General features: G+C 36.7%; 1 pseudogene; it reads right to left on the bottom strand.

Moving 5' to 3' along the window:
- Positions 1 to 16,255, bottom strand: part of LOC101043811 (large ribosomal subunit protein uL1-like) — a 50,961-nt pseudogene extending 34,706 nt beyond the window's left edge.
- Positions 16,256 to 21,973: the final 5,718 nt, after the last annotated feature.

Below are 21,973 nucleotides of genomic sequence, written 5' to 3'. Positions count from 1 at the left end.
AAAGATGACATGACTGAAGGAACACAATAATTCTCCAGTAACTTATCCCAAGGAAATAAATCTATGAATTGTCTGGAAAAAAATTGAAAATAATGATCTTAAGAAAACTGAGTGAGATATAGGAGAGTACAGATCGACAATTTAATGAAATCAGAAAAATAATTTTTAATCTAAATGAGAAATTCGGAGAACAGATAGATATAAAAAAGAATGAAGACAGAAATCTTGCATTTGAATAAGTTAATCAGTAAATTAAAAATGCAAAGAAGAGCACAGAGCTCACCAGATTAAGCAGAAGTAAGAATCTGTGAACTTGAATATGGGTTGTGTGTGTGTGTGTGTGTGTGTGTGTGTGTGTTTTGTTTTTGTTTTTTTTTTTTTTACAATCTTGCTCTATTGCCCAAGCTGGAGTACCGTGTTGCAATCTCAGCTCACTGCAACCTCTGCCTCCCAGGTACAAGTAATTCTCCTGCTTTAGCATCAGAGTAGCTGGGATTAGAGACATGTACCACTACACCTGGCTAATTTTTGTATTTTTAATAGAGAGGGGTTTCACCATGTTGGCTAAGCTGGTCTCGAACTCCTAACCTGAAGTGATCCACTTGCTTTGGCATCCCAAAGTGCTGGGATTACAGGCATGAGCTGCTGTGCCTGAAGGCAGGTCCTTTCAAATGACTCAATCAGGGGAAAAAGAAGAATGAAAAATGAATAAAGACAACCTATGTAGCTGATGAGACATCATTAAGCAAACAAATGTTTGTATTATTGGAATTCCAAAATGAGAAAAGACACAGAAAAGGACATAAACATATTTAATAAAATAATTTTTTGAAAAAATTTCCATGTGTTGAAAGAGATATGGACATCCAAATCCATGAAGTTTAAAAATCCCCAAAGAGATTCAATCCAAGAAATACTCTCCAAGGCACATTATAATTAAACCATAAAAAGTTAAAGTCAGAGAAATAATTTTAAAAGTGGCAGGAGAAAATTGTCAGGTCACATATAAAGGAATTCTTTTTAGACTATCAGCAGATTTCTCAGCAGAAACATTGCAAACTTGGAGAGAATGGGATTATATATTCAAAGTGCTGATAGAAAAATATTGCTAGTCAATAATAATATACCCAACAAAACTGTTCTTCAGAAATGAAGAAGAAATAAAGTATTTTTGAGACAATCAAAAGCTGGAGGAATTTATCACCACTAGGTCTATCTTACATGAAATCCTTAAGGGAGTTCTTTAAGCAAAAATGAAAGGATAAGAATTATTACTTAGAATATATATAAAAGTGCAAAATGCACTGGCAGAGGTAAATACATAGTCACATCTAGAATATTCCAGTATTGTAATAGTAGTGTTTAAATCACACATACTTCCAGTTTGGAAGACTTATAAGTTTAATGGTCAAAAATAATAAAAGTCATAGGAAGTTTTTAAGGAATACCCAATGTAAGATGTAAATTGTGATATCAAAAACATAAATGGGGAGGGGTGAGTAAAAGCCTAGAGTTTTTGTATGCAACAGAAGTTAAATTGATATTAGCTTTAACTAGTTTATTATAAGATGTTTCATGTAAGCCAAATGGTAACCATGAAACAAAAAATGACAGCAGATATACAAATAATAAAAACAAAGTTATCAAAAATTAACACTACAGAACATTATCAAATCACAAAGGTAGACAACAAGAGAAAAAGAAAGGAACAGAAGAACATTAACACAACCTGAAAACAAGTAACAAAACAGCAACAGTAAGTCCTCCTTACCTATTGATAGAAACCTTAGATTTAAATGGATTAAATTTTCCAGATAAAAGACACTGAGTGACAGAATGGATACAAAAACAAGATTCAACTATATACTGACTATAAGAGAACCACTTTAGCTTTAAGGATACAGGCTGAAAGTGAAGAAATGGAAGATATTCCATGCATATTGTAACCAAAAGAGATCAGGGTAGTTAGATTTATATCAGATAAGACAGACTTTAAGTCAAAAACTATTACAAGAGACAAAAAAGTTTTACTTCGTGGTAAAGGGGTCGATTTATCAAGAGGACATAACAATTGTAAATATATCTGTAGCCTACACGGGAGCATCTAAATATATAAAGCAAATATTAATGCACATGAAGGGAAAAATAGCAACACAATAATATTAAGGGGACTTCAGTACTATACTTTCAACAATTATAGGACCAACCAGAGAGAAAATTAAAAAGAAAATACTGGGCTTGTATTGTAATTTAGACCAAATGGACCTAAACAGACATATGCAGAATTTTTAATTCCAAAGCAGCAAAATGCACATTTTTCTATAGCACATATGGAACATTCTCCAAGATAAACCATCTTTTAGGCCACAAAACAAGACAATAAATTTAAGAATGCTGAAATCATATTGATTCAGACCACAATGGTATGAAACTCAAACTCAATAACAGGAAGCGTTGTATAAAATTCACAAATATGTGGAAATTCAATAACATGTTTCTGTAAACAACCAACGGGTTAAAGAAGAAATCGGTGTGATACATCATATCAACCGAATGAAGGGTAAAAACCATGTGATCATTTCAATTGATACTGAAAAATCATTTGTAAAATTCAGCATTCCTTCATGATAAAAACTCTCAGAAAACTAAGTATAGAAGAAAGATATCATAACATAATAAAAGCCATATATGACAGACTCACAGTTAGTATTGTACCAAATGCAGAAAAACTAAAAGCTTTTTCTCTTAGCTCTGGAATGCTACAAGGATGACCACTTTCACCACTGTTATTCAACATAGTACTAGAAGTACTAACTAGAGCAATTGCAAGACATCCAAGTTGTAAAGGAAGAAGACAAATTATCCTTGTTTGCACGTGATATGATCTTATATTTGGAGAAACCTGAAGACATCAAAAGAAAAATATTTGACCTGGCAAACAAATTCGGTAAAGTTGCAGGACACAAAATCAACATGAAATAAACAGCAGCATTTCTATACACCAACAGTGAGTGATCTGAAAAAGAAATATAAAAAGTAATTCCAGGCCAGGCATGGTGGCCCATGCTTGCAATCCCAGCACATTGGTAGGTCAAGAAGGGCAGATCACTTGAAGTCAGGAGTGCAAGACCAGCCTGGCCAACATGGTGAGACCTTGTCTCTACCCAAAATTCAAAAATTATCCAGGTATGGTGGCGTGGGCCTGTAGTCTCAGCTCCTTGGGAGGCTGAGGCAGGAGAACCCCTTGAACCAGGGAGGCAGAGGTTGTAGTGAGCCAAGATTATGCCACTGCACTTCAGCCTGGGCAACAATGCCTGTTTCAGAAAAAGAAAAAAATATGAAGATAATCCCATTTACAATAGCTACAAGTAAAATTAAATACCCAGGAATTAACTTAGCCAAAGAAGTGACAGATCTCTTTAATGAAAACTATTGAACACTAATGAAAGAAATTGAAGAGGACACAAAATATTGGAAAGATCCTGACCCAGCAATCCCATTACTGGGTATATATCCAAAGGATTATAAATCATTCTACTACAAGGACACATGCACACGAATATTCATTGCAGCACTGTTTACAATAGCAAAGACCTGGAACCAACCCAAATGCCCAACGATGATAGACTGGATAGGGAAAATGTGGTACATATACACCATGGAATATTACACAGCCATCAAAAACGATGAGTTCACGTCCTTTGTAGGGACATGGATGAACCTGGAAACCATCATTCTCAGCAAACTGACACGAGCAGAAAATCAAACACCGCATATTCTCACTCACAGGAGGGTGTTGAACAATGAGAACACATGGACACAGGGAGGGGGGCACTACACACTGGGGTCCGTTGGGGGGAAATGGGGGAGGGATGGAGTGTGGGGAGGTAGGAAGAGATAGCATGGGGAGAAATGACAGATACAGGTGAGGGGACGGAAGGCAGAAAACCACACTGCCATGTGTGTACCTATGCAACAATCTTGCATGTTCTTCACATGTACCCCAAAACCTAAAATGCAATTAAAAAAAAGAAAGAAAGAAAAAAAAAAGATCCTCCATGTTCTTTCATTGAAAAAATTAATATTATTAAAATGTTCATACTACCTACAGCAATCTATAGATTCAGTGCAATCCCTGTCAAAATACCAATGACATTCTTCACAGAAACAGGAAAAACAATCCTAAAATGTGTATGGATCTACATAGGACCCAGAATAGCCAAAGCTATCCTGAGAAAAAAGAACAAAACTGGAGGAATCACATTGCCTGACTTCAAATTATACTACAGCACTATAGTAACCAAAACAGCATGGTACTAGCATAAAAACAGACTCACAGACCAATGACACAGACAACCCCAAAATAAATACACGTATATACAGTGACCTTATTTTGAACACAAGTGCTGAGAACTTACACTTTGGAAAAGACAGTCTCTTCAATAAATGGTGCTGGAAAAACTGGGCATTCATATGTAGAAGAACAAAAGTAGGTTCTTATCTCCAGCCATTTACAAAAATCAAATCAATATGGATTAAAGACTTAAATCTAAGACCTCTAACTATGAAACTACTACAAGACAACATCAGAGATACTCTCCAGGGCACAAGTCTGGGCAAGAGGATACAAAGTAGAGGATATATAGAATTAACAAGTCTAGAGTGCTAATGTACAATATGAGAACTATAGGAAATGACTGTATTTGAGATTCCTGCAAAAGACTGTATTTTTACTGTGCATAAAGAAACCGTAAAATGGGTAACTATGTGGGCTGATGGATATGTTCATTTGCCTCACTATAGTAACAACTTTACTATTTGTTTGTATCCCTTAGTATCAAGTTGCATACCTCAAGTGTACAAAATAAAATTTGTTTAAAAAATAGAAAAAAAAACCCGAAACAAATTCACACTAACCAACACAAACTTTCTAATCGTATAACTATAAAGCAATGGAATAGTGAAGAGATAGTTTAAAATTTGATTTATATTCAAATGTTTGATGTCTTTTAGCCCCTGGTCATGTGCTGATTTCCTAGCTATCGAAAATATGTATTTTTGAGACAGGGTCTCTCTCTGTTGCCAAGGCTGGAATGCAATGGCACAACCAGAGCTTACTGCAGCCTCAATCTCCTGGGCTCAAGCAATCTTCTCAGCTTAGCCTCCCAAGTAGCTAGAAATAGAGGTATGCACCACCACACCCATTTATTTTTTAAAACTTTTTTTTTTTTTTTTTTTTTTTTGGTAGAGATGAGATCTTGTTATATTATTCAGGTTGGTCTTATACTCCTGAGCTGAAGTGATTTTCCCGTATCTACCATCATCCAAAGTGCTGGAATTATAGGCAGGAATCACCATGCCCAGACTAAAATATCTTTAATGATTTCCACATGCAATATTCCTACTTTTGGCATAAAGCACAAGGGACTCTCCAAATGGTGAGTTGCAGTACCAATGAAGAGGTAGGTGAGATTTCTGAAAGCTACTCTGTCGTTGGTGGTAACTAGGGAAATGATGAATGTTTCAAAAGGCTTAAGTAGCATTGCTAAGATTGATGAAAATACTCACTTCATGTTAAGTGATAAATGTATTAGAAAATGACAATTAAAATATAAGTGTTGAGAAGACACTCAGCCTATATTCTTGAGGTTGAGAGAAGCACAGTCAAACAGAAACATCTTAAAGTCTCTAAACTGGATATCAAAAAGATCTGAACTTTAAAACTTATTCATCTTCCATGAAAAATGTCCATTATAGCCTGACCTGGAGTTAAAAAATATTTTTTTAAATAAAAATGTGTAATTTGAACAGTCTTTACCATTTAGATCTCATTTAATATGATATTTTAGAGAATTAAAAATGGCTACCATAAAAAGAGGTTATAGGTAACTTTAATGACTAGCGAACCATGTGACTTGGATAATAAGGGGAAAATCAGAAAGCTCTGAAATATATACCAGGGTACTTGAAGAGCATGGTATTTTGAACCCATTTAGTGCATGCTTACATGGCCTTATAGATTTATTTTCTTATATATAAATGTAATTATCTCTTAAAGACATCAGTTTTATTTAAAAATAGTTTTAAGTCCGTTGAGGCAGGGACTCAGTCTTCACAGTTTTATCTCACTGTGAATATAGCAACTGGCACATAACAGAAGCTCAATGAAGTCTTTGCTGTTGAGTGACTGAGTTTCTCTTTCAAATTCTAGGAAGAATATATTTTCTTGCCTTGTATATCTTTTTATGTAACCATTGACTTCTACATATTTGGAAGCCTGTTCAATGGAAGTCTTTATCAAACTGCCATTAAAAATAAAGTATATTGCTAATAAGATACAACATGGCTTATACCCAAGTAATAGGTTCTAACTGGAGATGCACTGTGCAGCTGGAACATACAGTAATTTCCTTTTTCAATAGCTTATATGACCTTGAGCAATTTATTTAATCTCTCTATGAGATAACTTTCCCTTCTGTGAAATGAGAATACTGCTACTTGCCTCCTGCCTACCTCACAGAGATAGCATTTCCACACCTAACATAATAGCTATAAGTCATTTGAAGCTCACTGGAATAAAGCACTGTTTAATTACAATTGTTATGACTTCTTAGAGAGTTAATGATGATGAAGGGAGGAAGATACGCCATCCAAGATATGTTCGTCCACCTAGGCTACGAGTAAAACACACATGCAAAATGAGAAAAAGAGAGTAAGACTTAAATTCCTACTAAAAGGAAGCCAACTAAATTATTTCTGCTTTGGAATCACCAAAAACTGGTTTTTTTTTTCTAAAGACGCAAAGAGAAAATGATAACATAAAAAAGTTGAGAATAAGAAATAGTTTTTGTTATTTTTGTCTGAAAAAGTATAAATAATAAGATAACAGGAAAAGTGAGCAATTATGAAAAGTTTTAATAAGATTTAACAAGTTGGTCTGTTTAGAGACCAACTCCTCTTGGTGACATGTTTGTGGCATATCCACTTGCTGCACTATCTAGGTTAAATCTGCACCCCTGGGCAGGTATGTTCCTTGTTTGCATGTTTCTGGGTCAAGTCCCTCTTTCTGCACCCTCTCCCTGAGGCAGTTTTTATGTCAAGGAATGCAAACCAATTTTAATATTAGCCTAAGGTAAACATAATTAGGAGGGTAAATTTTCTGCCGAAAGAGAGGAACTTACAAAATGCACTTTAAACTCAAATATAATTTTTTAAAAAAGAATGCCTTATACTTCTCCAAAATATTATTATCACAAAGAAGATCATGGTTAGATATCACCGATAAACCATTATTATTTGTTTAGTGAGTAGAGTAGCTTTGAAGAAGAATTTTTAAAAGTCTCCAAAACCTGTACTTTCTGGTAAAATATTCAACAAATCTCCTTCAACTTACCAGTGAGTTGCAAAACCATAGATAAATATATAGAACTCTACAAAGATTTCATATCTATAAGATAAAAATCAGAAAGGTAAAAAAAATGTAGAAAAGGTTAAGTATGGAGAATAATTATAATTTACCAGTGAGGTGATTTAATGACTAGGTATAGAAAATTGGGCTTTGAAAGTATAGGCATGAGCTACTTGAGGACAGGAACTTTGCCATTTCCATCATTATATTCCCTTAACAAATGGAGAAAGGGTCACCGAAATCACTGGAGAATGGAAGGTAGGATAGGAAAGGCAAGGATTAACACAAGGCTGAAATCGGTAGTACAGCACGAGAAAAAATAAAAAGGAATGGAAGAAAGACAAAGGTGCAGGTGGATGAGTACTGAAAACCAATATTATTTAATTTTGTAAAAGCCTGGATTTTTTTTTTAAATCCTGTAAATTTTCAGGCCTCTGAGATTTTCGTGGTTATTTTCTATCTTTTTCCATCCCTTTGTTTTCAGTCGATGTATGTCTTTATAGATAAACTGTGTGTCTGCAACAGATTATTGGGTCTTCTTTTTTAAATCCATTAAATCACTTTATGTCTTTTGATTATATTATTATTCTTACTTTTTAAATTTTGTTACTTGTTTTCTGGTCTTCTTTCCTTCCTTCCTGTCCTTCTTTTAGTGAGAGTAATTTTCTCTGGTAGTATGAGATAATTTTTTGGTTTTTTTTGTATCTGTTATTCAAATTCAGGTTATCATGAGTCTTGTAAATACTCTCTCTTATAACCCATTATTTTAAGCTGATGACAGCTTAAGACTGATAACAGAAACAAACAAACAAATATGCAAATAGAAAACTGAAAAACCTGTATGATTTCCTTTTGTTTTTAAATTTTTGTTGTTCCTTTTTATGTCTTATTGTAGAGTCTATGTCTTGAAAAATTGTTGTAGTTACTGGTTTTGACTGGCTCATTATTTAGTCTGTCTAAAGAGTAGTTTACATGCCACAATTATGGTGTTACGATGTTCTTTGTTTTTCTGTATACTTACTATTACCAGTGAACTTCGTAATTTCAGAATATTTTTTTTAATTGCTCATTAATCTCCTTTTCTTTCAAATTGACAAAGTCCCTTTGGCATTTTTTCCAGGACATGTCTGGTGTTGATGAAATGCCTCAGGTTTTGTTTGTCTAAAAAATTATTTCTCCTTTATGCTTGAAGGGTATTTTTACTGAATGTACTATTTTGGGGTAAAGGATGTTTTACTTCAGCATTTTATTTATTTATTTATTTATCTATTTTTGAGACAGGGTCTCGCTTTTTCACCCAGGCTGGAGTGCAGTGGTGCGATCACAGCACACTGCAGCCTCAGTCTCTCAGCTGCTCTACCCAATGTGGCTGAGCTGTACCTAGGTGCAATACAAAACCCCCTTTACATTTCCCTCGGCTTTTCTCAAGCAGGAGAAATCTTTCACCAGAGCCATAACACCTGGGAATGTGCTGGGCATCATGGGAAGCCAGCACTTCTCAGAATCTCACCCAAGGTTCAAGGTGTACTACTTGAGTATCACTGTTGATTATTTGGGATCTGAACACTCTCCAGTCAGCAGGTAATAGATCCTATTAGGACTGGATCCTTCCCTTCCAGGCGGAAGGTTCCCTTCTTGTACAGGGTGCATCTAGAAATGTTTAAAAGCTAGTGCTGGGAATGAGGTCCCCTGACTCTTCCCTGTGCCCTATCCTGTTGTGGCTGAGCTGGTATCTAAAACACAAGACAAAGTCATCTTGACTCTTTGCTTTCCTCTTCTCAAGCAAAAGGCACGAGTCACTTTAATTGCTGTGAGCTGTGCTGCCTGGGGTTGGAGGAGGAATGGCACAAGCACTCCCTTAGCTGACCTGGCTTGTGTCTCCCTAGGTCATGTGCCACCCTAGTCCACTGGCTCTCAGTTCAATCTAGCACTAGGATTTGCCTAGGAATTACACTCCTTGTGTCCTACATTGCCTCTCAAGCTTACCTAGGACTCCAGAGCACTTTAGCCCATGGTGGTGAGGCTTGCTGAGAAACTCAAGTTCCAAAAGCTGGGATGAGTGATTCCCCTCTGTCTCGGGCTGGTTATTAATGCTCACTCTGTGGGTTGGTGCTGGCTGAGCCCCGTCTGGCTTTTCTCTCTGCTGTGAGGGCAGCACTGAGTTCAATGCCAAGTGCTCCAGTTGCTGTGCTCTGTGCTCTCCTTCCCCCAAGTGCACAGATTCTCTCTCCGAGCCATGTGGCCACTGCTGGGGGATGGGGAGGGGTGGTGGTGTCAGTAATTCAAGACTACGTTTCTTACCCTCTTCAGAGCCTCTTTCAGTGATATGAAGTTATAATTGGGTAGAGCACCTGCGCAATCTTTTGACAGTGCTTTTTTATGTATAGTTTGTTGTTAAAATTCGGTGTCCTCATGGGGAGGACAATCAGTGGAGGCCTCTATTCAGCCACCTTGCTCTGCTCATGGGCAGTTGGAATCTTAGTAAGTGCCTTGCCAAATAAGAATGATTCCATTTTTAATCTCCGGGCTGACGTGCCCACATCTGCCCAGTACTCTGCTATGCCAGAGGATGCTGGCCTCCTGGGCTAAGATAAGGTGGTAATTCTTAAGCAGAAAATTTTTATTGGATAAGAGTAGATAAATTCTGCACATTTTAAACATTTCTATCCCACATTTTCCCCTACTGGTGTTGATATTCTCTTGGCGTAAGTAGTTTTAAACATGAATTCGACTTATGCCATTGGTTAATCTTAACATATTTATGGTTACAGAGCTGACTTGTTCCCCTTTCCACCAAAACTCTCATCTCACTTTCTCTGCTAACTTAAGGCCACGTAGCTTTTTGAGGCAACCTGAGAAAAATGTCAATACTCAAGAGTAATTTTACGTTTTACTAGTAGAGCTCAGAATCCATTTGTTTTTCTAGGACAGACAGACTTAGAAGGTTTAGAAAGAGTTTGGCTTTGGCCAGGCATGGTGGCTCATGCCTGGAATCCCAGCACTTTGGGAGACTGAGGCTGGTGGATCCCTTGAGCCCAGGAGTTTAAGACAAGACTGGGCAACATGATGAAATATTGTCTCTACAAAAAAGGTACAAAAATTACTCAGGTATGGCAGCACACCTGTGATCTCAGCTACTTGGGAAGCTGAGGTAGGAGGATTGCTTGAGCCTGAAAGGCAGAGGTTGCAGTGAGCTGAGATTGTGCCACTACACTCCAGCCTGGGTGACAGACTGAGACCCCATCTCAAAAAAAAAACCCTAAAAGTAATCAAAAGAGTTTGGCCTAGTATTCTTTTTAATCCATTGCTTTGAATTCTTTTTAATCCACCTGTTTTAGAGAAGGGCTAAGGTGTTTCAGTGGTTTGAAGTGTCAGAGCTGGAGCCACAGATTCTAAGCATACAACACAAGTTTCTGAGACATAGCCCTTCATGTGAGGCAGTGCCACAGCATTACAGCTCTGGATCCTGTCTCTGGGTGCTTCTTGGAGGAAAAGGGTAAACTGCACAAGCAATTTCTGCAGGAAAAATGATCCCCCTAACAAACATTTTTTAAAAAAAGCAAACTTGCTTTTGTAGGAATTTAATACTGGGCCCTTTAACCTTAGTCTATGGAATCAAATGGATCTGCAATGGTAATGGGGTTTTTATGGATATGAGGCATGGAAAAGAAACCAACCTCCAGTGTGAATTGAAGGAAGAAGTTCCATATTTCTATGATCTTTGAAGACATGAAAAGTCTGTCAACGAGTTGATCTTGCCCATCTGAAATTATTAATACCTTTCAAGATTTCTGAGCTTGGCAGTATATTGTTCCCAACATTTCATATTATTTTGTCTCTGTTCCTATCTCCCTTGTAGACATATGCACCACTTTAAATAAGAGAGGTAGCCTCAAAAGATTCTATTACGTGTACAGTAAGACGTATCCTAACATTTAATTATGAATTACTACCTAAGTTTCAAGGAGTATGTAGAGTGGAAAAGCAATGATTTTTTAAAGATGACAGACTCGTGAGGTTGATTTAACAGGATTTCTTTGACTTTAAAAGTCATATGCTGAAAGCTCTTGTTAAAAAAAGATTGACACAGGTGACATTGTCAAGGATAAACAATCATTCTTAAATCCTTTGTTTCAGTCCACAGTGAAACTTAATCCCTGAGGTGTTACTGTCTCTCCATGCCTGCATGTGGATCTCACATTCCTCCAGCCCTGGTGCTTGCTTTCAACACAGGGCTCTGGACTGCAAGGCATTTGATTTCTGGTAATTAATCAGCTCATCATACATGCTGTGTTTCTCCCCCAGGCTCAGCTCAAGTGAGTGATCCAAATCTGGCTTCAGGAAAAAAGAAAGCGTTTATGCTCTGAGTGCACAGAATGAAACACTGATAAACAGAAAACATTGAATTCAGATGGCATTATTTTTCTTTTCAAGTCATAAGTCATCGCGAAAAAATACACAGAGCAAAAAAAACCAAAACCAAAACAAAAGCCAAACAAAAATATGTTGGATGCCCTTTAAATAGAAAGCATTTTGTCCTAATAAAAAGAGTTATCATGATTTGCTGGTATTTGTGAATCTTGTGCCTTTTAAAGTGTTTACTTAGAATGTGAATGTTCATTTTTTAAACATCGTTTTGTTTGACTCTTTATCCACAGTATTTTATCTTAGAGTTTCTCATTTGGCTTGTCTCTGTAATAACCCTGATACTGTTAATTTTATCAGTTGTGAAAAATCTGAACTTATATTAGCAATTATTCATGCCTAGAGACCTGGCAACTTCCATTTCTTTCAATTACTTACTTGTCTGCCTCAACAGCCATTTGTAAAGTCAGATTTTGTTATTAGGACTGAGAATAGTCTCATATATTTGTCTTGCAGGTAATTTTGAGCCCTCTTATTTCTATAAATAATGTAGTCCTATAATGGGTTCCCTTTTCTTGCCAATTATTCTGCTCAAAACTGAGATTAATCAATCAATCAGTTGTCAAAAGCATTTCTGAGTTGGCTGTGTTTGATTTATAGAAGCTATGCATGAAAGGTAAGCAGTGGGAAACATGGTGTATCCAAACCATAATAAACTTTAATGATTTTGAAGACAGCGTGAATTTCAAGTAATGCCAACCCACATAATTTTCTCCAAGTCTGGTAATATTACTCATTGTTATGATGCAATAATCCTATCTTAAAAGATTATTGCCTCTAGGCGTCTGACTTATAGTACTTAACAACAAAAGGTTACTTTAGAGGTTTCTCAAGAGATTTTGTTTCCTGGAGAAATTTAGCAATTTGGGAGACATTTTTGATTATCAAACTGTAGAGGAGACACATGACTGGCAACCTAGGGTAGAGGTCAGGAATACGTCTGAACATCCTACGATTCACAGGAAAATGCTCATAACAAAGAGTCATGTGATCCAAAATGTCCCTAGTGCTGGCTAAGGAATCCTGGGTTACATACATTAATACATTAATGTACAGATTAAAAACATTTCACAAACTAAATACATCTGTGTAAGTAACAGCAACATCAAGAAAAACAAGATGATCAATACCTCGGAAGCTCCCCACCTCCCATACTCCTCTCTACCCACTATCACCACAAGGTAACTATGATCCTGATTTCTTAGGGCATCTAAATGGAATCACAAAGTAAGTTGCATGTATATTATATATAATCCATAGAGACACTTCTCTCTTTCCGTTTGAATCCCAACATTTATTGAAACCTACAAGTTGGAGATGGGACTTATCTGACTCACAGAAAATTGAAGAACATTGGGTCTACATTGCATTTTGTGAGGATTGTTATTTATGATTACATAAGCATTGAAAGCATTGTTTTTCTTGAGTTTGCTGTTACTTGATTGTTTTTTCATCCTTCTTGGACTTCCTGTTGCCAGGTGATAGAAAGACACCTAGCCTCTGTTCAGGGTCAGAGGCTTTGTCATGGTGGGAAAAGGAGACCCCAATTCATGCAAGAAAGCAGCTATGGGCTGGTCAAATAAAGCAAAGAAGCATTCCCTGAGCTTTTGTTTGTTTTACTTCAAACGAACTCACACACGAAGAGAGAGCCAGCCCTTGGAGCCACAAGTAAATGACACATACTCTTAGCCAAATGGGGAAAAGTGCCTTATATGTCATGTACCCTTGTGCTGTTTCTAATTTTTCCTGCTCCTTAGTTCTAAGCATACCATCCACATAAGTAAAATAAACCACATTGGGCTAGAGCTTAAGTTAAATATCAAAATCACTACATGCTGACCGTGAAAACTCACTCATGCTGAACATTTGTGGGTTATCAGGATCAAAGAAGACTTCGATATTTATCAAAAAATTTAGCCCACTGTGGTTTTGCCTTCATTAACCTGGTATGCATTTGAAGAATTCAATAGAGTTAATGCAGGCCAAGCCTGAACCAAATTTTTTCGACTTAGGAAAACACTTATCCTCCTAAAGAGATAGATATCAGTTTTTAAATATTGGAAAAGGGCAGAATAACATAAGGTTCACACATGGTTGTCTGAATGCGATGAGCTCACTACAGGGCTGAATTATGCTTTGTACTTGAAGAGACACGAGAACAAATTTGTCTTTTATATGATGTTCCTAATACTGATTTGAGGTACTATGGGAATTCATACTGAGTCTAGATAGCACAATTTTTCTAGTTTAGATCCAAAATTATTTTTAATGAGAACAAGCCTCTTTGCAAAATCATAGATTGTTGCAGGCAAATGAGCAAAGAAGATTCTTCCAACAAAATTTCACTTACAAATTTATCCCCCATAGAGAAGTCTGGATGATGAAGTGATCTTTCCTGAATTAGAGACACGAGATGTTTACTTAAAAAAAAAATGCCTACTTATTTGTGTTCTCATTGCTTTGCTGCATAAAAAGTAGTTAGATCTATCATTTTATTTTAAAATTCCAATATTATAATCACTGGTGTTTATTGCCACTTACTATTTATATATATTTTTTGCATGAAAGCAGGGATATTGCCTTCTTTGCACCTGTTGGGGAATGGCAATGCTGTGGGTGACAGTGGAGGGTGGAGTGGGAGCAAAAGGAAAAATAAATCATTTGTATCAAAAGGCTAAAGAGATTTTCCAGAAGCTCTTGGTAATGAGAAAAATGCTCCAAATAAGAGAACAGTCGCCAGAGACAGAGGAAGGAGCTTGCAAATTTAAATCAGGAATCGAAACTATTTTCAGGCAAATATTTAGCATAGCACCTGTTATTATATGATTTTAACTATGCCATCTTATTTTACCTAAAGAAGTAAAATGGAGGTGGGAAGAGGCACATAAAGAACAAAGAACACTTCTACCTCCACTCTTATTCCTCAAGCCAAGAAGCTCAGCCTCTGTCGGAAGAGGAAACAATCTATGAAACAGATACATGACGGAAGTTTTAAATCAGCTCAAATGGAATTATAATTGTTAGAGTGCCCAGGTATTTGGAGAATCTCCTCTCCTCTTAAAGGGTTGACGCTTCAAAATTTAATACAGCATGGCTCATATAAATAACTTAGAAAAACATATTTATATTTCCCTCCCCAGTTGACTTCTTGATAAGCTGTTCATGAAAATTATATATTTTGAGTAGGATTCTTTATTATAATCCCCAAAGTTTATAGTGAGAGTTCATACAAAGCAATCCATGTAGGACTGACATCCTGTAAGAGCCTCTAGGTATTTCCTAAGGGTTATTAGTTTGCAGTAAAAGTAGTTGTGGTTTTAGACCATGAATTTTAAACCATTATAACTAGGCTGAAGCACATCTTTATTAATCAAAACGGGAACCATTACAATCAACATATTTTTGCCAATGAGAAATAGGTTTGTTTATTCCTGTAGCATAAAACTCTGTGCTTCGGGATTTGATGAACTCTTGAACAGCATTATTTATTTATTTATTTATTTATTTATTTATTTATTTTTGCATGCTGCTGGTTGTGGAAGCATTTTCTCTGCAAAAAAGTGTCAAGATGCTTGAAGAAGTGGTAGCCGGTTGCTGAGAGGTCAGGTAAATACGGTGGAGGAGGCAAAATTTCATAGCCCATTTTGTTCAACGTTTAAAGCGTTTGTTGAGCAACATGCAGCTGGGCTTTGTCAGAGAAGAACTGGGCTCTGTCTGCTGACCAATGCTGGCTACAGGTGTTGCAGTTTTAGGTGCATCTCATTGATTTGCTCAGCATACTTCTCAGATGTAATGGTTTTGCTGGGATTCAGAAAGCTTTAGTAGATCAGACTGGCAGTAGACCAGTGATCATGACCTTTTCTTGGTGGAAGTTTGGCTTTGGGAAGTGCTTTGAAACTTCTTCTCGGTCCAGCTGGTCATTGCTGGTTGTCATATAAAATCCACTTTTTGTCCCATTTCACAATCTGATTGGGAAATGGTTCATTGTTGTTGCATCTTCTTTAAGAGTAGACGGCACTTCAGAACGATGATGTTTTTATTTCTGGTTGGTCAGCTCATGAGGCACCCACTTACTGAGCGTTTTTTCATCTTTCCAATTTGCTTCAAATGCTGCATGATGGTAGAATGGTCGATGTTGAGTTCTTTGGCCACTTCTTGTGTAGTTGTAAGTGGATCAGCTTCGATGATTGCTCTCAATTGATCGTTGTCAATGTCTAATGGCCGGCCACTATGCCTCTCATCTTTAAGGCTCTCATCTTCTTTGCAAAACTTCTTGAACCAGCACTGCACTGTACATTCGTTAGTAGTTCCTGAGCCATATGTGTTGTTAATGTTGGGAGTTGTCTCCACTGCTTTAAGACCTATTTTGAACTTGAATAAGAAATTTGCTTGAGTTTGTTCTTTGTCTAACATCATTTCCATGGTCTAAAATAAATATAAATAGCAAGTAAGACATCATTAGCAGAAAAACATAAAGTGAGAAGTGCTTGTTAAAATGATATATAACATAACCACATTTATTTAAAATTATATTTCAGTATCAAACATCAAATTCTAACAATGTGAAAGTTGTAATTACATTTGCACCAACCTTACAGTATACAGGTCAGATACTGAAGCATGCGTGTGAACATATAGTTGTGGGAAGAATCTGAAGGGACTGCATTTTTCTTTAGAATTGGAACAAAGATTTATTTTTTTAAATTGCAATTATTTTCATGCCTGTCCTCTACTATCGCAAACATGTAGGCTTGCAGGTAACTGTTCATCTCAGGAGATGGGCTCTGGAAGCAAAGCCTCTCCCTTGGAACCTTGCTGTATTTACTTCAGCAAAAAAGCTTCTTGTAATCAAGCCACAGTCAAGACCCTAATTCTTTTTGAGTTGTATAGACTAGCAAGTATTTAATCTTTATATACTGGCAAGGTAAAATTAACCACAACAAGGCCTGGGCACTGTGGCTCACAGCTGTACCCCAGCATTTTGGGAGGCCAATGTGGGAAGATCCCTTGTGTTCAAAAGTTCAAGAACAACTTGGGCAAAATGGCAAAACCCATCTCTACAAAAGTTAGCCAGGCATGGTGGCACATGCCTGTAGTCCCAGGTACTTAAGAGTTTGAGGCAGGAGAATTGCTTGAGCCCAAGAGGCAGAGGTTGCAATGAGCTGAGATTGCACCACTGCACTTCAGCCTGGGCAACAGAGTGAGACCCTGTTTCAAAAATAAATAAAATAAAATAAAATAAACTATATTGAAGATAACTTTGTGCCAAGAGCCTTTTCAATACCCAGAAGTGAGGATACCACAGCACCACAGAAACACACATTTTGGATGCCTCTCACACAACTCCTCTGTACATTGACCACTGCTATTTGGATTTCTAGAAGCTTTCTACCAGCACAGAATTATTACTGCAGGAACATGACAATGGGTGCACACATGGTGCCACATGAAATGACAAACATGAAAAGAATCATTCAGGCTTGGAATGGAACACAGGACAGCTTATCTGTGTATTAATGCTGCCATTTAATTCAGTTGCTAGTGAGAAAGTTCATAACATTCTTGGCAGTAGCTGACTCATATTTTAATACTTGATACTCTAGGAAAAAAAAGAGGTGCTACCTTATCACTTTATGAAATGTGCAGAGAATAGGAATGCTTGATGTAAAGCCAGTTGAAGAGCCTCTGATTTATGTCACCATAAATATTTTAAACACATGTATGGTTAAATTGCAGCTTACGTATCATTCACAGCACAGAGTAGGGTTCCAGTATGATGAACCAGCAGCAGGCCACCTGTCTTTATTGAAAATGACACATTGGAATGTATCCACAGTTGTTTAAATTGGGAGAGTGGACCAAATTGTTTTACCAGAAATCCTCTTGTGGGGATGGAATGTTTGTATGTGTACATGGTAACATCACTCAGGGATTGACAGAACACTTCGCTATTGTTGGAAACCTGTCTCATCATTCAAGGAATGTGTCTGGCTGGCCATACCGGATATCATCACTTTATGGAAGACTTATTTCAAAACAAAACACCAGGTCCTAGTGAGACCTTGCTTATACCTTTTACTTCTTGCTATCTCTCTTTTTTTATTTTGGAGAGGTGACATTTTTCATCTAAGAAGTCAGTAGACAAAATTCTTTGGTGATAAGCTTACAGGAGAGCTAAGTTTTGACCTGCAGGCTGTTGGTCATCTACAATGTGTTATCAAAATCAAAATGTGGATGCCAAGAGATAGAACAGAATTCGATGCTATCAAGTAGTCAGAATCATTTGTCTATTAATGGGAAGAAAAGGAAAATGTAGTAACAGTGTTTTTTGGGAGTATCATATACTTAAGTATGGTAAAATTGTTAAATATTAGGTCACAGGTTGACAGCAATTATATTCTTTTCCTGGTGTGATCCTAAGAAAAATTCTCTAGATGGTAAAAGTTACAATAAAAATTAAAATAGAAATATAAGACTTATACGTAGGATTTTTTGTTGTTTTGTTTTGTTTCTTTTTGCTAAGTTCACTGCCTAATGTTTAATGAACAGTGTTCCTCAACTCAGCACTATTGCACTATTGAACTGTTTTTAAATAGAGAATATTGGGCCTCACTATATTGCCCAGGCTAGATTTCAAGTCCTGGGCTCAAGTGATCCTCCCATTTCAGCCTCCAGAGTAGTTGGACTAGAGGTGCATGCCACCAAACCCAGCTTAGCACTATTGACATTTCGGACTTCATATTTCTTTGTTGTGGAGACTGCTCCCACATCATTGTATATTTTTGTGTAATTGTAGGATGTTTAGAAGCACAACTGGCCTCTACTCTCTAGATTCTAATAACAACTGCTCCAGTCTTGAAAGACAAAATGTTCCATGCATTGCCAAGTGTCCCCAAGAAGGTAAAGTTGCTCCAAATTGAGAACCATTGTTCTATCAGTATTATGTAGGGATGTATTGTCATTAACTCAGTATATTTGGCAAAATGTAGTGATAACATCATACATGTTTTAATGTGTCACATCTTTTTCAACATTTTCAGAAGCAAGACGTAGAATTTTGGTTCATTATCAAATGCATTTGATATTTTGCCCTATTTAGAAACAGTTTTTACTACCAAGGGATATACTAGCCTAGATTTCTATGGCACATTCATTTAAAAGCAGTTATTCAACATAATCATAGAAGGTCATATGTACCATGCTAGATCAAACTGGTTAATCATCTAGCCAGTCTACGATTTGGCCTCTGATGCTCACCTAGATGTATTTTGAAGCTTTTAGAAATGCTTTGCATAACATCACATTCCAAAGGAATCCCAAGCATCTCTTATTTGATTAAAATCTCCATTTTAAATTAGTTGCACCACAAATGTATTTAAAACTGTTTTTGACCCCGTTTATATACGAACTCTTCATATTTTAGAGGAGGTACATTTCCAAATGTTGGGAAGCTGGAAGGCCTGTCTGCAGCCCAGCAACAGGGCCCGTCTCATACTGGAATCTTCACTTCTTTCTTACTAGAGGCTGACAAGACTCAGTCAGTTCAGTTTTCCTCTTTTTTTGATAGCCAGTGCCGCCCATTCTATCTTTTGGGGTTTCGTTATCCACCAAAAAGGAAGGTAGAAGCTTGTGAAGTCTTGCCAGTTTGACCTTTTATTTACTTACCTCTGACAGAATCACACAGACCTCTTTTGTTTTAAGGGTTTCACTGCTAGTTCCTCTGGGGAAAATACTGAAGAGATAAAAATAACAAACGTGAGAAAGTGATGAAAGTTACAGACGCTTACAAAGTTCTTACAGTCTTATTCCCTTGTTGTTGGTTCATGACTCTTTTCTGAAGACAGGAATTGGAAACTTCCCTTTGAATCTTGTCCTGTAATTTTATTTTTAAAACTGGGGCTAATCCGATGTCACTTCTCCTCTGAGCCATCTACGAAGTAGGTGACATGCAGTTTTTCTCCTTGAAGGCTCCTGGCTCACCACTGGAAAGGTTTAAGGCAGATGCAAATTTTCAGGCTCTCTCCCATTAAACTATTCTCTATTCACGCAGGAATTACACCTTTCAGACACTTCCTCACAATGTTAAACTCTACTGTCTAAAGCCTTGATTTCTTATCTACACCAAATAATGCATGTTTTTCTTTTTTCCAAATGTCAAGGCCTGTTTCCTTAGTGTTTTGTTTTTCAATCATAACCTCTCACAGCCTTAAATATTTTCATTTATTCCCATATGTAACTATATCTACCTTAATTGTTACTCTTGTTAGACCCTTTCTTGCAGTGTGACATCTGAGAATACCAGTATAATTTTATTTTGGTAAAAGATCTGATTCCTCTCTTTAGCAAACTATGTATTTATTAGCTAAAGAGTGTTAGGGATTTTTGTAGAAATTAAACAAAAACCTGCCCTCATGAAGGTTACATTCCAGTGGTGGAGACAGGCAGGAAACAAAAAAATATAGAACATAGGATGTTAAATGTTGATACGTGTTACAGAGAATATAAGGTAAGAAAGGGGTAGAAATTGCTGGTTTGTAGGGAATTACTTATCGTTTTAACTGGAGCAGGTAGGGAAAACTTCATAGAAAAGAGAGAGTAGAATAAAGACTTTAGGAAGGTAAAGAAGAGAATTATGTAGATATTTAGAGAAACAAACCGAGAGAATCATCAACCCCGTTTTTACTAGTTAGAAGCGAAAGCTGTCACAAAAGCTCAGAGGTGGGGATGTGCCTGACATGTCTGGAGAAGAGCAGTGTGTTTAGTGGATGTGGTAGAGCAAATGAAAGAATTGAAAGAAGATGGAAGAAATAAAGAAGTAATACTTATTTGCACCTCTATGTTTACTATTCTTTCTAATTTATGCAGTGTTTTATAGGCCATTTTGACAATATTAGATTTAGTGCAATGTCTTGAAAGATATTTTCAAAGAAATTAGTTCAGGAATTTCTTATTATTAAGTCACTGGTTATCAAAAGTACTATATCTGGTTGAACCATTGCAACAAGTTTTAAAGATGCTCTGATATTTGTCCAATTGTTGGATTTCTTTTAGGCAATCACACAAAACAAAACAAGCTATAAACTTCAGCAACAAACTATGTGATCTTTTGTGATTCAGTAGCTGAGTACCAGTGAGATCTGGGGAGCTCAAAATAATTGGCAGGTGCACTTGGTATCAAAGGCAATTCATTTGCTAGTGCATCTCAGGGCTATGTTTCTCAGGGTTATGGATAAGAACTTTAGATATCATTCACTCTAGGAATTTATAATAATCACAAGTCTGTTACTTCTAAGAAAATAAAATCCACATTCAATTGGCTTAACAAATAAAGGAAATTTATTGGTTCGCATATAACTAAAACTGGAGGAGTCAAATTTCAGGGGTGGCTTAATACAGCAATTTAATGATAGCGTCAATAACCTGTTTTTAATTGTAATTTTTTCCCATCTGAACACTCTGGCATCTGTGGGGTTCACTTCATTTTAAGACTAGTTGTCCTCAAGATAGAAATAGGTCTGCTGGAAGCTCTAAGGACTTCATAGTCATATGATGCTGCTTCGCGTGAAGAATCATCTTTGTCCCAAAATTCTTAGCAAACTCCTAAGTTTCAATCAGATAAGGGTAAGAGTAATTGAACAAGCCATTCATCCAGGACTCCATCTAATGGAACCCAGGAGATGATACCAGATTCTGCCAAAGATCATATGCTGAGTTGGGAGTTGAACTTGGTTTCCCCACACCGAACTGGCATAATCTTGTACTAAGAAGGAATAGAATGCAAAGTAGTAAGAAGTATGAATGTACTAGTGGTGATGCAATATGAACAGACTGACTTTGTAATCTCAGGGTCTTGTACTATGTCTGATATACAGTAGATTCTCATGTTGATTGACTTAATGAAAATGCATTTATTGAATGAGTAAACATTTCTGATGAATATGAACTTAAAAAGGGCATAATAACTCTTGTCATTGTATATTTTGTAGAAAACTCTGTGTTCTGAAATCTGTGTTGAAATCTGTCTATGTCAATTCTACTATTTCTAAGGAATGACATTACCTCGATTTTAACTTTGAAACTCTCAGGAGAAAATTTGGAGGCTAACACAAACCTGTTTCGGGATAGAATTAGAGTTTTCTG

Source organism: Saimiri boliviensis, chromosome 11 (genome assembly GCF_048565385.1).
Source record: "Saimiri boliviensis isolate mSaiBol1 chromosome 11, mSaiBol1.pri, whole genome shotgun sequence".
NCBI classification, from domain to species: Eukaryota; Metazoa; Chordata; class Mammalia; order Primates; family Cebidae; genus Saimiri; species Saimiri boliviensis.
The sequence above is the reverse complement of the archived record's forward strand: the minus strand, read 5'-3'. Positions and strand labels throughout refer to the sequence as shown.